Raw genomic sequence first — 12,949 nt, 5'->3', positions numbered from 1 at the left:
TTTTCCAGTTTCCTCACAACACCTTCATCTCCAAAACATGGATAATGGCGGGAAAGGTTGAGTCTTCCTGTTTATAAGCAAAGCAAATCCCTTCCTGGCCAGCTCCCATTCCACCTCCTGGTCAATGCAATCAACATTCGTAATTGTTTTTCCAGGCAGAAATGTAAAGAAAACATTTTTCCTACTGCTGAAGACATGAAAAGCAGGATACAGAACATGAAAAGATGTTTGGAACCGCTCCACTGCCTCAGGCTTAAATTGTCTGTCTCTGTATATCACTATGTACAGGGTCAGCTTGTACCACTGCTTCCAGGCTTTTCCCCTGATCCTGTTCATGGTGCAGAAACAAACAAATTATCAGCTGCCCCTTCTTCCAGAAACAGAGCTTGGAAAATGGAGGTGGTGATGCAGCCTGTTCTGGCAGCCCCATCAGGCAGTATACCTGGCAAAACACCCCCCACTTTCCACTCTGAGCCTAGAAAAAAGATCATCATGAAGAACTTCTGTGTTTGGTTGCTTTCCCTTGGTCCTCAATGAGCGACCACCCTGAGCTTGCCGTCTAGTTCTTTGCTTTTGGAAAATACCAGAGATGTTGAAGAGAGCTGAACAAGCCTAACTCTGGCTGGGGTGGAGAATATGCAATCCCTAGGTAAAATCCTCCTGCAGAGCTCTGCCAAACCGTCCCAACCCTGGTCTCCTGTCCCCAGACTCTCATCTCTGCCCATGCTTTTCAGACCCATGCTGATGGCCTGGTTCTCATAGACCTCCCTCAACCCAGCACTTTGCCAAGGTGCCCAGTGACTTCAGAGCCCAGAGAGGACTCAGGCTGACACAGGGCTTGGGTTGACACAACACGATGTGTCAGACTCTCTCCACCTGCCCCATGGTGAAGGGCTGGGGTAAGGACACAGCCCACCAGCACTCTGCAGCACCCTCAAACCTGCCAGGTCAATACACAATCTGCCATTACAGTGTGAGCACCCCATGTCCCAGCAGCACGCTCATGCCAGGGCATCAGCTCCAGTTGCGCTGCTTTGGGTTCTGGCCGCACTGGGAATTGGCTGGAACAGCATGATCTTTGCTTTACCTCTCTGCTGTCTTCTGCACATCAACTGCTCGAGGCTTTTGGGCTGCTGGAGATAAGGGACCAGGCAGCCACTTTTGTCCAGGTCGAGACTCTTACTCTGTTCTTTTCACAGGCTGCAGCTTTCAGCGGTCACAAGGACAAAGCTTGTGAAAGGGATGATGATGAACAGGCACGAAGGTCAAATTGACAACAGTTTCCTGAATTTCCCGGAGTCCCAAACACCACCAGACTCTCCTGATACTAATGCTAGTGTCTGGGCTACTTGGTGAGGGTGGCCTTCAGTGTCAGCAAGAGGCTCTCCATGCTCATCCCTGGGTTGTCTCCAGTATTATCTGAAGCCAGACAAACTCCGAAACATGGAGCCCAGTGCTGCAGAAGCTGTGCTTGCAGTCACAACCTTAGTATAGAAGAGGAGCTTTATCTGCAGGGCAGCTGCTCACAGATGCACTGGGGGCCTGACTCCTTCCTTCCAGCACTTGTGCGTGACAATGTGCCTCTGAATCCTCCTGGGTTTTGTTATCATGGATTATAAAAACAGCTAATAGATGAAAGCGCTAAGTGTTGGTGATGTAACACTGGAGCAAGTGTAAGTTACTTTCTAAGAGGAAGACCCTCACACACACACACACACACACATGGAGCCTTTATCTCTGAGGTTCACTGCAGTGTAGCTTATAATTGAAAATCCTTCCAAGTGAAACCAGTTTCCAATGTGAAAGGTAGCTCAATACCTTTATTTATAGCTCTTCTCTGGCTATTCTTTGGAGGTACCCATCCAGATAGTCCTTATTTATTTGAAGAGGCCTGAGCAGAACCAGAATTGCATTCCCCCTCTGTGAAGACCTGCCCTGGGGTATTTTCTTTCCAATGCAATCCCTGAATTATTTCCAGTAATTTTGCAACTGGCTCAGCCACACATTTTCATTTGAGAGCCACCTCTGTGCTGATGGAACAATGCACTGTGGCTCACAGGACCTTTTATTTGGTTTTTAAATGAATTGAATACTGATGAAGGAATAGGAATAGTTTCAACACCAACACACCCTCCCACAAACGCTACCAAGAGCCAAGCCTACAGCTTCTCTGCAGCATAGACAGAACTGGATATTATCTGCCCAAGGATGATGAGTTGAGGGCTGTTCAGGATTGGACCATTCCTTCCCAAGAAAGGGGAGAAAGAGAAGGAAATATTACTGGGCAGGGATGTGAAGGAAGTGGGCAGCTATTCCCACTGGTGGGATGGGAGAGAGGAGTAGCTGTTGCTGGAGGGAAGGGTTACTCTGCTATGTGCATGTATTCTCATGCCACTGCAGTGAGCGGCAGTGGCCAGGTTGGCCTGCCAGGGTCCTGCTGCAGGCAGGGAGTGGGACAGCAAGCAGATCATCTGCCAGGACTTTTCTTCGCCTTTTTGGACCTAAAGAGCCCTAATGTAAGATAGGATAAAATGCAGAAGGCTGCTGATACCACCTTGGACCCTTCTTTTGGCAGTACACAAAGGCAAATGAAAGAAAAGACAATCAAACCTGCACAAGGAACAGCTGGCAGAGAAGCACTAAGCAGTGATGGACTCCAAGAGCTCCTGAAGAATTTCAGCCTGAGTGCAAAGAGTCATATCTACACCTTAAAGGATCACACCCAAAATCATGCAATTAATAAGGCAAAAAACCTCATTTATGGAGGCAGATTAAGGGCTGGTTCCCCTAAACTGCCAGTGATGTGAAGAGCAGTGTGTTCTGAGCCCTGTAGATGACAGGGATAAGCAGCAGGCTATTAAGGTGTCATCACAACATCTACACAAACAGAGTACTTCATATTGGCAATAGAAACAGTTTTAAAATCTATTTCTTGGCTGGCAATCATCCCTTGGGAAGAATAACTAACTTTTAAAATATTTGCTTTGGTTCTCGTGAAACAGAGGGTATGTTAGCCCTGGCTTGAGACACTCATCATTATGGCCAGGCTTTCCAGCCCTTGTCCTCTGTGCTGCACAGCCCTGGCAGTTCTCTGCAACAAGGGTCAGCAGAAGTGACGTACACTGGCCAGGAGACAGCGGAGATGTGCATGGCCCTGCTCAGGTCCCTTCCATCACCCACTGCAGCAGCTCTGCAGGTCCAGACTGAACGTCCCCTTGAAAAGAGAGAGATTTTCTTGTTGTGCTCTATAGCGGTTAGACTCAGTCCGTAAGGACTGACCTGAAACGCCAGCTTCACCTGGGAATGAAAGGAACTTCTCCATCTCAGAGATGAACACAAAGATGAATACAATGTGAATCCTGAAATCTTTGATATTTATACATTTTTAAATGAAATTTGCATGATTGCCAACTAATTAAAGAAATCAGTCACACTGCCTTCATAAAAACACTGTTGGCGAAGAAACTAGTTCTCAGTTACTAGGGGAAATACTGGATGCACAGAAAGTTATCTGTATATGCTGATGCTACAACTAAACGCTGCTGGGCAAAATTTATGCCCATAGTTGCTTGCAGACATAAAATTAGATCCTACTTATCTTTTTTTTTCTGTAAGAAGGTTAATGATGTCCATAAATTTTAAGTTCCGAAGTTGAAAAAGTAATAAATATACAGACAGAAAAGTCCTCCCAGTGACAGGAAAACAGGCTGGCAAACTGGTTTTACAGACTGGCATTCTGCTATGGTCTCTGGTGATGTCATTTTCCAGCAAGCTGGCCACTGGCAATCAACAGCACTGAAATGCCAAGAGTAATTAAAGCTCTGATTTCCTCCAATGTCCCAGTTACACTTGCTGGGACATGTGAATGTCTCACCAAGTGGAGCCAAAGCCAGAAGTGCATGAGATCTGCTGGCTGCCTCGTCAAAAACTGCTTATAGTAAACATTTTGTATTAGCTAAAGCACAAATGCCTGAAGACAAGAATTGACCAGGGAGGAGTTTGGGTTTATTTGGGTGTCAGGTTGTTGGCTTAAAAACTTCTTGAGCAAGTTCTTTAGTGTCACCTCCTCTATATCTGACTGATGCTTAACACACCAGGTCCCAGTCCCGGCCAGGATCTCCTAAGCCTTTTAACACACGTATTGTATGTGTGCAGCATTAAACCTAGATGCACAACTACAAACTGCTGCACTTGTTTCCACGATGCCCTGGAAAAGTGTAATGCTTTCTGTCTCTTGCTGTGCCATAGTCTCTTTGTGTCTTCCCTCAACCATCCTCCAAACAGCAGGGAATACATTAAATAATATCATGACCTACAATAAAACAAGCTGGATGTCAGGACTGGGGGACAAGTGTTTAAAAGCCTCTCCCATGCTGCGGTCTTTCAGGCCATAGCATCAGAGAGAATGTAATTGATGTTTGCATGGGGACAAGTCACAGGCACAGGCTTTTAAATGGTTTTGAAGCCTCACTGATTAGTAACAGATTATAGAATATCTCTCCGGGGAGCTTGTGCTGCATATCTCCGTCAAGCACAAATGGGCTTACAGACGGGAGGCATTAATTAGTGATTTACACCCTGCTTCTCCTGGGGACAGCCTGATTGCCACACGCCTGGGAATCAGAACAAAAGGACAGGGGGAACGCCTGGCTTCCTGGATCCCGGCCACTGCTCCATTAGCTCAGCGCTGCAGCTGCAGTTGTCTTCTGCTGCTGTGAAAGAGACCTTCTATGCTGCACTGGGGTGCCAGGACTCACAACCAGCCCTGCCTTCTCCTGCTCTTGGCAAAAACTGTTAAGCCAGTCATTGTTTCTGGATGCCTCTGCAAACAAGCAAAATGCCCTTGACAAACCTTTAAGACAGTACAGGAATTCTGGTATCACTAATTCTGCTGCTTAGGGTAACACACCCATAGGATGCAATTGCGGCTCATGCAAGTTACTGCAGAGCATTATGTGGTCCCCCGAAGTAGCCATAATTAAAGCCTGAACCAGCAGCTTTCCCAGGCATTCTCCGTCAGTCAGACATCCAACACCCGGGTATGTATTTTATTGCTGCTTGAGCCATGCAATAAAAGCTCTCTGACTAGCGCTGCTCCTCACTGGTGTGGGAGATGAGAGGCTGCGAGGGTTTCCAAGGTCGTTTCAGGTGGCAGCAGGAGGAACAAGGTGTGACTGCTTAGCATTCCCTCCACCTTCTGCAGCAGTCATGGGCTACAGATGTTCGTTTTGAAGTATGGTTTTCTGGGAGAAGAAAAAAGGTTTGGTGAGAAATTCCTGCTGAGACTACACTGCGGACTGTGGTATGCATCAGGATATGCACAGGGAAGAGCCTGCAGCACAGTGCTGTTTGCTCAGTATTGCATTTACTTGCTTTGGTTACCTTGAGGATGCCAGCAATGTTTTGTTATGTCTTTTTCTACCTAACTGAGCAGCCCTCAATGTGTGAGTTTTCTCTTGTAGAGTAGATCATGGCCATGCTGCAGCTTCAGCCTTTCTTAAGTCCTGAGTAAGCAGCTCAGCAGCTGCAATGAGAGTCTTGGTGGTGGGGGACCCAAATGAACTCACACCCACGTTTCTCACAGCCCATTCTGAAGCACATATGACACTATCACTTAGGGATGTTTCCCTCAGATTTTAATGTATAGAAGACTCGATTGCCTGCTCCCTCTTTCCTCATGCTTTGCCCTTGTTCCTGTCTGCTTCCTCCAGATTTTGTAAACCAGTAGAGTATAACACCCCTGATTTATTAGGTAAGAAATGCACTTACTGCTTTCAGTTTATTTCCTCCATCCTCACTGAATAGGCAATAAACCCAGTTTGTTCCAAGCAGGGCTGCATCTTAAGAGTGGTCCACACTCCCTCTCCATACAGCAGCCTGGCAAGATTTACCAATGCTGAATCTATACAGAGAGAAAAAGTTCCCAAGCTTTTCCATCCAGAGACTTGCCCTTTTCCTGGCTCTCAGCTTTTCCTCACCCCACACAGCCACAAACTATTTCTCGCCCAACTCCACAAACATTTTTTCAAACAGCCAGCTTTAGCCATCCATGTTTCAAACAATACCTTTCATCATTTACCTTTTCCCCCCTTTTTCTCGTCCCTGATGAGTATTGAGCCTGCTTGTACAAGCATTTGGTGGGTGTATTCTGATGGCTGAAGGATGTAAGGAGCCATGCAGATGTTAACCTTTACTGGAGGAGGAGTGTTTGACAGAAGGTGATCCAGAAGCGTAGTGAACAACATCTGACTGGAAGCAAATTGCCCCAAGTCAGGAACTGGATTCCCCAGCCCAATGTTTGCTGTTTTTCAAAGAGTACTTCAAATAAATGGGAGGAGCTGGAGAAATTAAAAAAGATGGGAAGCCCTGATGAGAAATTCATTACTCATTGTTTTCAAAGCCCTACAGCTAGATCAGGGATGCCTTTGTAATCGTTAACAGTCCTGTCTCCTCCATAGGCAAGAGCAAGCACGACTCCCCAGGGGATGTATGCAGTTATGGGTGAATAGGGCTGACTGAGCCACTCACTCTTCTGGGCTTCAGGTCCATCCCCTTATCCAGCAACCGCATTCAATTCAAACACAGTTTATGGAGTGCGAAGTTTTCTTGGGAAGCAGAAGAAACAGTGGGAGAATGGATCCATCAGAAAGCCAGGGGAAATGTTGATTTATAAATGATGCAGATGCGATGCTGTTCTGGTTTTCCTTAGGCAGGAATGGGAGACAGAGCTGGTAATGCCGCAGTGCTGTCCTGGCATTCCTACTGGGAGAGGTGAGAAAAGCCAGCTGACTCGAATGCTGCCCTATTCAGCTCCATAAAAGACTGAATATGCTTTTATGGCTAATACGATTGCAAACATACTAATCCACTTGAACTCACGCTGCCACCTCTCATACAAGTGTGTGAGCCTGCTGCTGTGTTCAGGAGTGTGAAGTGATCCTATTTGACATGTTATTACGGGCACAATGGAGGTGCCACGTTACAGGCCCAAGCCACAGTGCATCACTTCTTCCTGTCCCAAAAAGCACATTAAGCCATTCTCAGCAATCAGTTTGTAGTACCCCCTTCAGCCATGCTCAGCAGACAGAAGGGAATTTATCACATTGAATCCAAACTAAAACTGGTTCTAAATAAAAGGGGGGAGGGTGTGTGTGTATATTTTTTTTAGAGGGATAAGACTATTTATCCAAAGGAAAGGTTGGAGGAGAAAATCTCTTAGCCTCATTCCTGCTCCAGTCCTTGATGGCTCTTTCCAAGGTGGTACCTTACAAAGCAGCCTTTAGTTTTCCCTGAGTGGCTCAAATTTACCACTGTTCCCTAATATAAGTAGGTAGATTGACACTTGCCTTCTCCAATGCTGCGATCACCAGGACAGCCTCACTGGTGAAATCCAAGTTCCTCTCTCCTGCCGATGCCAGGGTTTGTATCACACATCCCACATCTCATCTGTCTCTGTGTGCCTCCATCATCCCTTCATGTCCTGTGTGGGGACAGAGAGCTTTGGGCACTGCTTTCACCCAGTGCTCACCCTGCAGCAGGAGCTGGTGGCCTGGTCAGGAGTAGCCCATGTCAGCATGGCCTGACCCGCCAGGCACATGGAGGTGTCAGCTGGATCCATCCTGCTCCAAAACATTTATTTCTTTTGCTGCTCCTCTTCACAAATTCCTTTTGAGCCGTGGGTTCCAAAGTAAGGCAAACAGACCTTGCACTGGGACGTATTCCAGCACAAAGATGAGATGTTGCTTTTCTTCAGCTGGTTTGTTTAAGATATAGAAGCCAGTTCCACAGCGGAACTGGGCCCAGCTAGGCAAGCAGGCCGAGTTCCCTTCCCCTAATAAATCACGGGCTGACTTGTGAGACTGTTTGTGAAGCACTGCTGCAAAAAACCATTAGCCCAGCGACACACTTCCCTCTCCCAGCACCCTCACCCAGCAACACCCCTGTGCCTTGAAGGACACTCCATGAACATGCAGATGCTCATTGAGGATCCCCTGTTGCTCCCCAACAGGCACAGTGATAGCACCCACTCTGCGGCTCCAGCATTTTAAATGAAAGATCCTCCAGCTCACACAGAAGCTGGAGGTTCTGCCAAGCCTACAAAATGCTCGTTTGCTATATATTACATGGAAGTTTGCTTCCAGCCTCGCTGCTGGGGTATCTCCCTGTAGTGCCTGCAGAAGGACTCTTCCACAGAGAAAGGGATTAGATAAACTCATGCATATCCCCTACTAAAGGAAGGTGAAAGTTTCTTCTTCTCCGATGCAAGACTATGCCATAAAGAAACTTTTGGTACAGACCTGGACAGCAAGAATACGGCTCTAACACTGTGAGATGCAGTACAGGGAAGAGATGTATTTATCTTGCCTGTTCTTAGCTGGCAACACTGAAGTATCAAAAAGGTCCTGGTCTTTCCCTGTTTTTGAATCTCTGTTCCTTGCTCTCATAGGTGAAGGCCTCCAAACTGCCAGCACCCCTGTCACTCACTCAGGTCTCTAGATATGCAACTCTGAGAATAGTTACTTTTAGCATCATTTTTAGCAGATGATGGAAACTTCCTGTCATTTGCACAAACATAAACTCATTCTGGGCAATGCCCAAATATTTCTGGCTTCTTTTGAGCTGTATTATCATCACCAGCCCCTGTAGCTTTAGTTTCTCTTAACTGTCTACTCCTTAAGAACAGCCAGCAGCAAGGGAAAGCATTTCGCTGCTCTTGACTAGAAACTGCAAATGCAAGAGAAGTCTCAATGCTCTGCTGAGAAAGTACAAGACAGAAAGTGGGAAGACAGAAATGTGCTTGCAGGCCAGTGCTCAAGAACCAAGAAGGATGCACACTCCCTGCATGCACCTTCTTGAAAGAGGATGCAGATGAAGGGGCCAGGGGAGAAGCTCTGCTCAGTCTAGAGAAATGGGGCAATATTACTGGGTAACAGACATCATGGGCCCTGTCGCAAACAGGTCAGATGCATCCGGTGTCATGCGAGAAGTTCTTGCATGACACACTGAACATACGGCACTAGCCATTTGTTCTTTTTGCTTTCAAGATAGTTTATTTAGAAAGGTTTTGCTTTAGAAGTCCATTTGAGATAGGCTCATTGAGAAATTACTCTGGAGTATTTATTCACACTGATAACACAGAGCACTTGGCTTCAAGCCTAATAACACACTAGATGTGAATTAATTCAGTGATAATCTTTATCAGTTTGTGGTACACACAGCAATAAACCACCATGAATAGATTAGTAGCTGGAGTGACAGTGAGGCGTTAAATCGACCTCAAAAAGCTGTTTATTGCATGTATCCTTCCCCACAACAAGGCTTACTGAGCCTGGGCAACACACCTCCAGAAGAGGAATTGGGAACCTGGGATTTGAAGCTCCTGATGTAAAAGCAGCCCAGGCAATGGTGATGGGCTTAGTGCTGTGCCATAACGGGGGCTCGCCATCCAGCGGCTTCACAAGGGACTGGCTGCTGCTGGCCAGGCAGCCCTTGCAGCTCATCCCTGGAAGTGAATCAAAGCAGATCCGTCTGACAACACATAGCGAAATACTTCTTCCCTCGTCAAACACGGTGTGCTTCCGATGGAGACCCTGAAACTCTGACAAATGCCCAGGTACAGCCCCTGCACCAGGCACTGATTTCTGCCGTGCTTCAGAGGCAGCTTGGGGCTCTGGGGTGAGGTGGATCTGAGGAAAAGCAGCCAGACCCCCTGGGTTTGCAGAGGCCAGGGTGGGCTGAGACACAGGCGGGAGCTTTGCAAGCCCCAGCCAGGCTGGGCAGTTGTACAGACAGGATCTCATTGTGGCTTTTTTGCTTGTTTGGTTGGGTTTCTTTTGTTTATGGGTTTTTTTGTTTGGTTGGGTTTTTTTTGTTGGATTTGTTTGGGGTTTTTTGTTTGTTTTTTTTTTTCCCTTGTTGCTTTTGGTTTTTGTTTTCTGTGGACTGTATAGCTCAATTTTCCAAACTTGGCATTCAGATGACTGAAGAGTCTAGGTACATCCACAGAACAGCTAAGACAGGCAAACTTGCTGCCAGCAGCATTCCTATCACAGCAGTATCACAGTCAATTAAGCATGATTTGGAGATTGCCGTTAGCAAAACTGTGAAGGTTGTTAATTTCTTTTCGCTATCTAAGATCTGGAGGTTCCTATTTTTAATTTTCCTCCTTTCTCCTAGTTGCTGAGTGTTTCTGAGCTGTAGAAAACAGTGTTTCTGGCTGGGGACTGGTTGCTTGATATAAAAACCAACATTCCAGCCCCATCATGTTGACAACATCACAACTTGTGAGGCCGCAGGGTAACTGTGAGCACCCTTGTATGCAAATCAAATCTTGTAGGTGAAGCAAATAACCCTGAAGGACCAGCAACTCCTGTTGCCCAAAAGCCATAGAAAAAGGACCTACTTTCTTTGCTTTACAAATACTTGAGGCCAAGAAGATGCATTTCCATGGGTGTTCTTCTTTGATTGTTGGCTTTAGCAACCAGTTCCTTGAGCCTTGGCACCGGTTATGGACAAATAACCAGCACTTTCACAGGCTGAATGTATCGTTCATCCTGAGCCAGACTGACCTGTTCTGCTGCTCTGGACCTTGAACTGGACCAGGACTAGCAGTGTCCCTCCTCTCCAAAGTAGGACACTTTGTCCTAGGGAATTAAATGCATGCTGCTGCTCTGATCCAGAATGCCAAGAACTTTCACAACATTTATCTGGGGCCAGGATGTTTTTGTTTCCTGAAGAGACTGTCTATGCTAATGACTTGCAACTTGTCAACAGGAACCAAATTCCTATGGTGTATAAAGGGAGAAACCATGGCATTTTGGCATATTTCACCCAGCTGAAATCAACCGCCCCTGAGAATAACACCATGGGGGAAGACAGGTTGAATTTATTCCCTGATTCCTTTCTCCTCCAGCCACAGTGTACATAACTGCAACACTTGCATGAATTGTTTAGGGAACAGGCTCATTCTCCCATGTACATAAGGATTTGGGTCTCAGTTCAAATGGACCAGTAATTAGGCCTTTATTATGTCATATGTTTATGATGGGTCTCTTGGCACTTTATGACTTGTAAACCTTTACAGCAGAAGGAGAGATATTGGCCTTAATGGCTTTTTTAAATTTTCTTTTTTAGAACAAAATGTAATATTATATATAACACTAACATAACATCAACAAAGCATTTTCTGACAGCAACATGTACGATAACATAATAGAATCATAGAATCATAGAATAGTTAGGATGGGAAAGGACCTTAAGATCATCTAGTGTGCAGAAATGCAGTGCTGGCCTGTACTTGCTAAGAGAATGATGTGAATTTTGTCATGTTTTCATCAGATAATTTTGCCCTAAGAAATTTGTTCAGGTTGGAGCCACCTTGTCAGCCAACGGGTGGTCAGATGGACATTTTGTATCTGATAATGTCAGCATTAATGTTTCATTATTCCATCTACTTTTGTTAATGGTGACAACAGTTGCCATCAATAAGGCAATATTTGTTGACCATTACCATCCAGGTGCTCTTTGTATATACACTGGAAAGTAACGGGGCTATTTCCAGGTACAATTGTGTGAGCTCTACTGGCAGATGTCGATATTTATTTTTATGGTTTTTTAATACCATGTGCTATATATAAAATATCAAACAATTCATGGATAATCTAAGACCTTGAGTAATTTGGGCCATACGTATAGACAGTCATTCTACCCACTGTTCACATCAAAATATTATTATCTGCCAATTTAGTGATGTTACTGAACCATTTTTCAAGTTGTCTTTCTACCAGAGCTGCTTGTATGGAGTTTGCTTTGAAAAGCTTGTTCTTTCTGAACTGTGAGTGTAGCTTTAGTAGACATCTAATAGCTATCAGGACAAATATGCCTGTCTCCAGTGTAATATAAACCCGCAAGCACTCTTCTACTTAAAAATAGTAATTCATGGATTTGATACAGTTCCCTATCTCAGCGCCAGGACTTCAAGTTAAACCTCAGTGCCAGCTGATTGTAAGTGAAGTCCTGATCTCGTTTACACAATGCTCCAAAGGTTCCCTAGGCTATTTCCTGATGAGTGAGTTGAAACTTCATGTTCCTAGAAGGTTTCCATACATTCCACTGAAGATTACTCTGTAATTTTTTATAGCATAGAAAATTGCTGCATCAATTTTTCATCACTGTATTTATAAGACTCTTATGACCTCTGCTTAGTAGATGGTAAGCTCATAAAGATTCTCTTGCCTGCAGAAAAGAGATTAACAGATATCACAGATGTTTAACTCTTCAGATGGGTCCTGGCTGCTGGATAATGTTTTCCTACAGAATAATAATCAAGGTGTACAGGAGTTGTTATACGTGCAGTAGTACCACTCACTTCCCACACTGCATCAACAGTCCAGCTTTGCTTCTGTGTTTCGATAACTGAAGGTGCAGAAGTCGCCCGCAATTCCCCAGTGTGGTGCTAAGTGGCATTATTGATTCTCAGGTCAGCCTCTTTGCTGAGGGATGGCAAGTGAAAGGGCATTTTCTTGGCAAAACATTGTGCAGCTCTGGAGGATACTGGAAATGCAACGTGATCTCTCTCCTATGATGAGTAGAAAGGGATATTGAGTCACAGCAGCAGGAGCGGGAGACAGATGTCTGCTGCTGGACACAGAAATGTAAATCTGATCTGATCTGAATGTCAACTACTGTGATTAGTCAGTTTTCACTGAAGAGCATCATTAGCCAAGAAAAAAATTGGGCAATTATTCCATTATCAGGCAATAAATCATTATTTGCATAGGCTGTTGGCTGCAGGAACCCAAAGTGAGATGCTTTGCTCCTGTTTCAGACTGAAACTTGATTTGCACTTTATATGCTGAAGGATTATTACCAGCATGGACAGCAGCTCCTGAGATGTACCCATCCCTGGGAAACAGGGCTGGCATTCAGAGGAGCTCCTCAGAGAAGCTGG

Source organism: Psittacula echo (assembly GCF_963264785.1).
Source record: "Psittacula echo genome assembly, chromosome: 11".
NCBI classification, from domain to species: Eukaryota; Metazoa; Chordata; class Aves; order Psittaciformes; family Psittacidae; genus Psittacula; species Psittacula echo.
Note: the sequence above shows the minus strand (reverse complement) of the source record.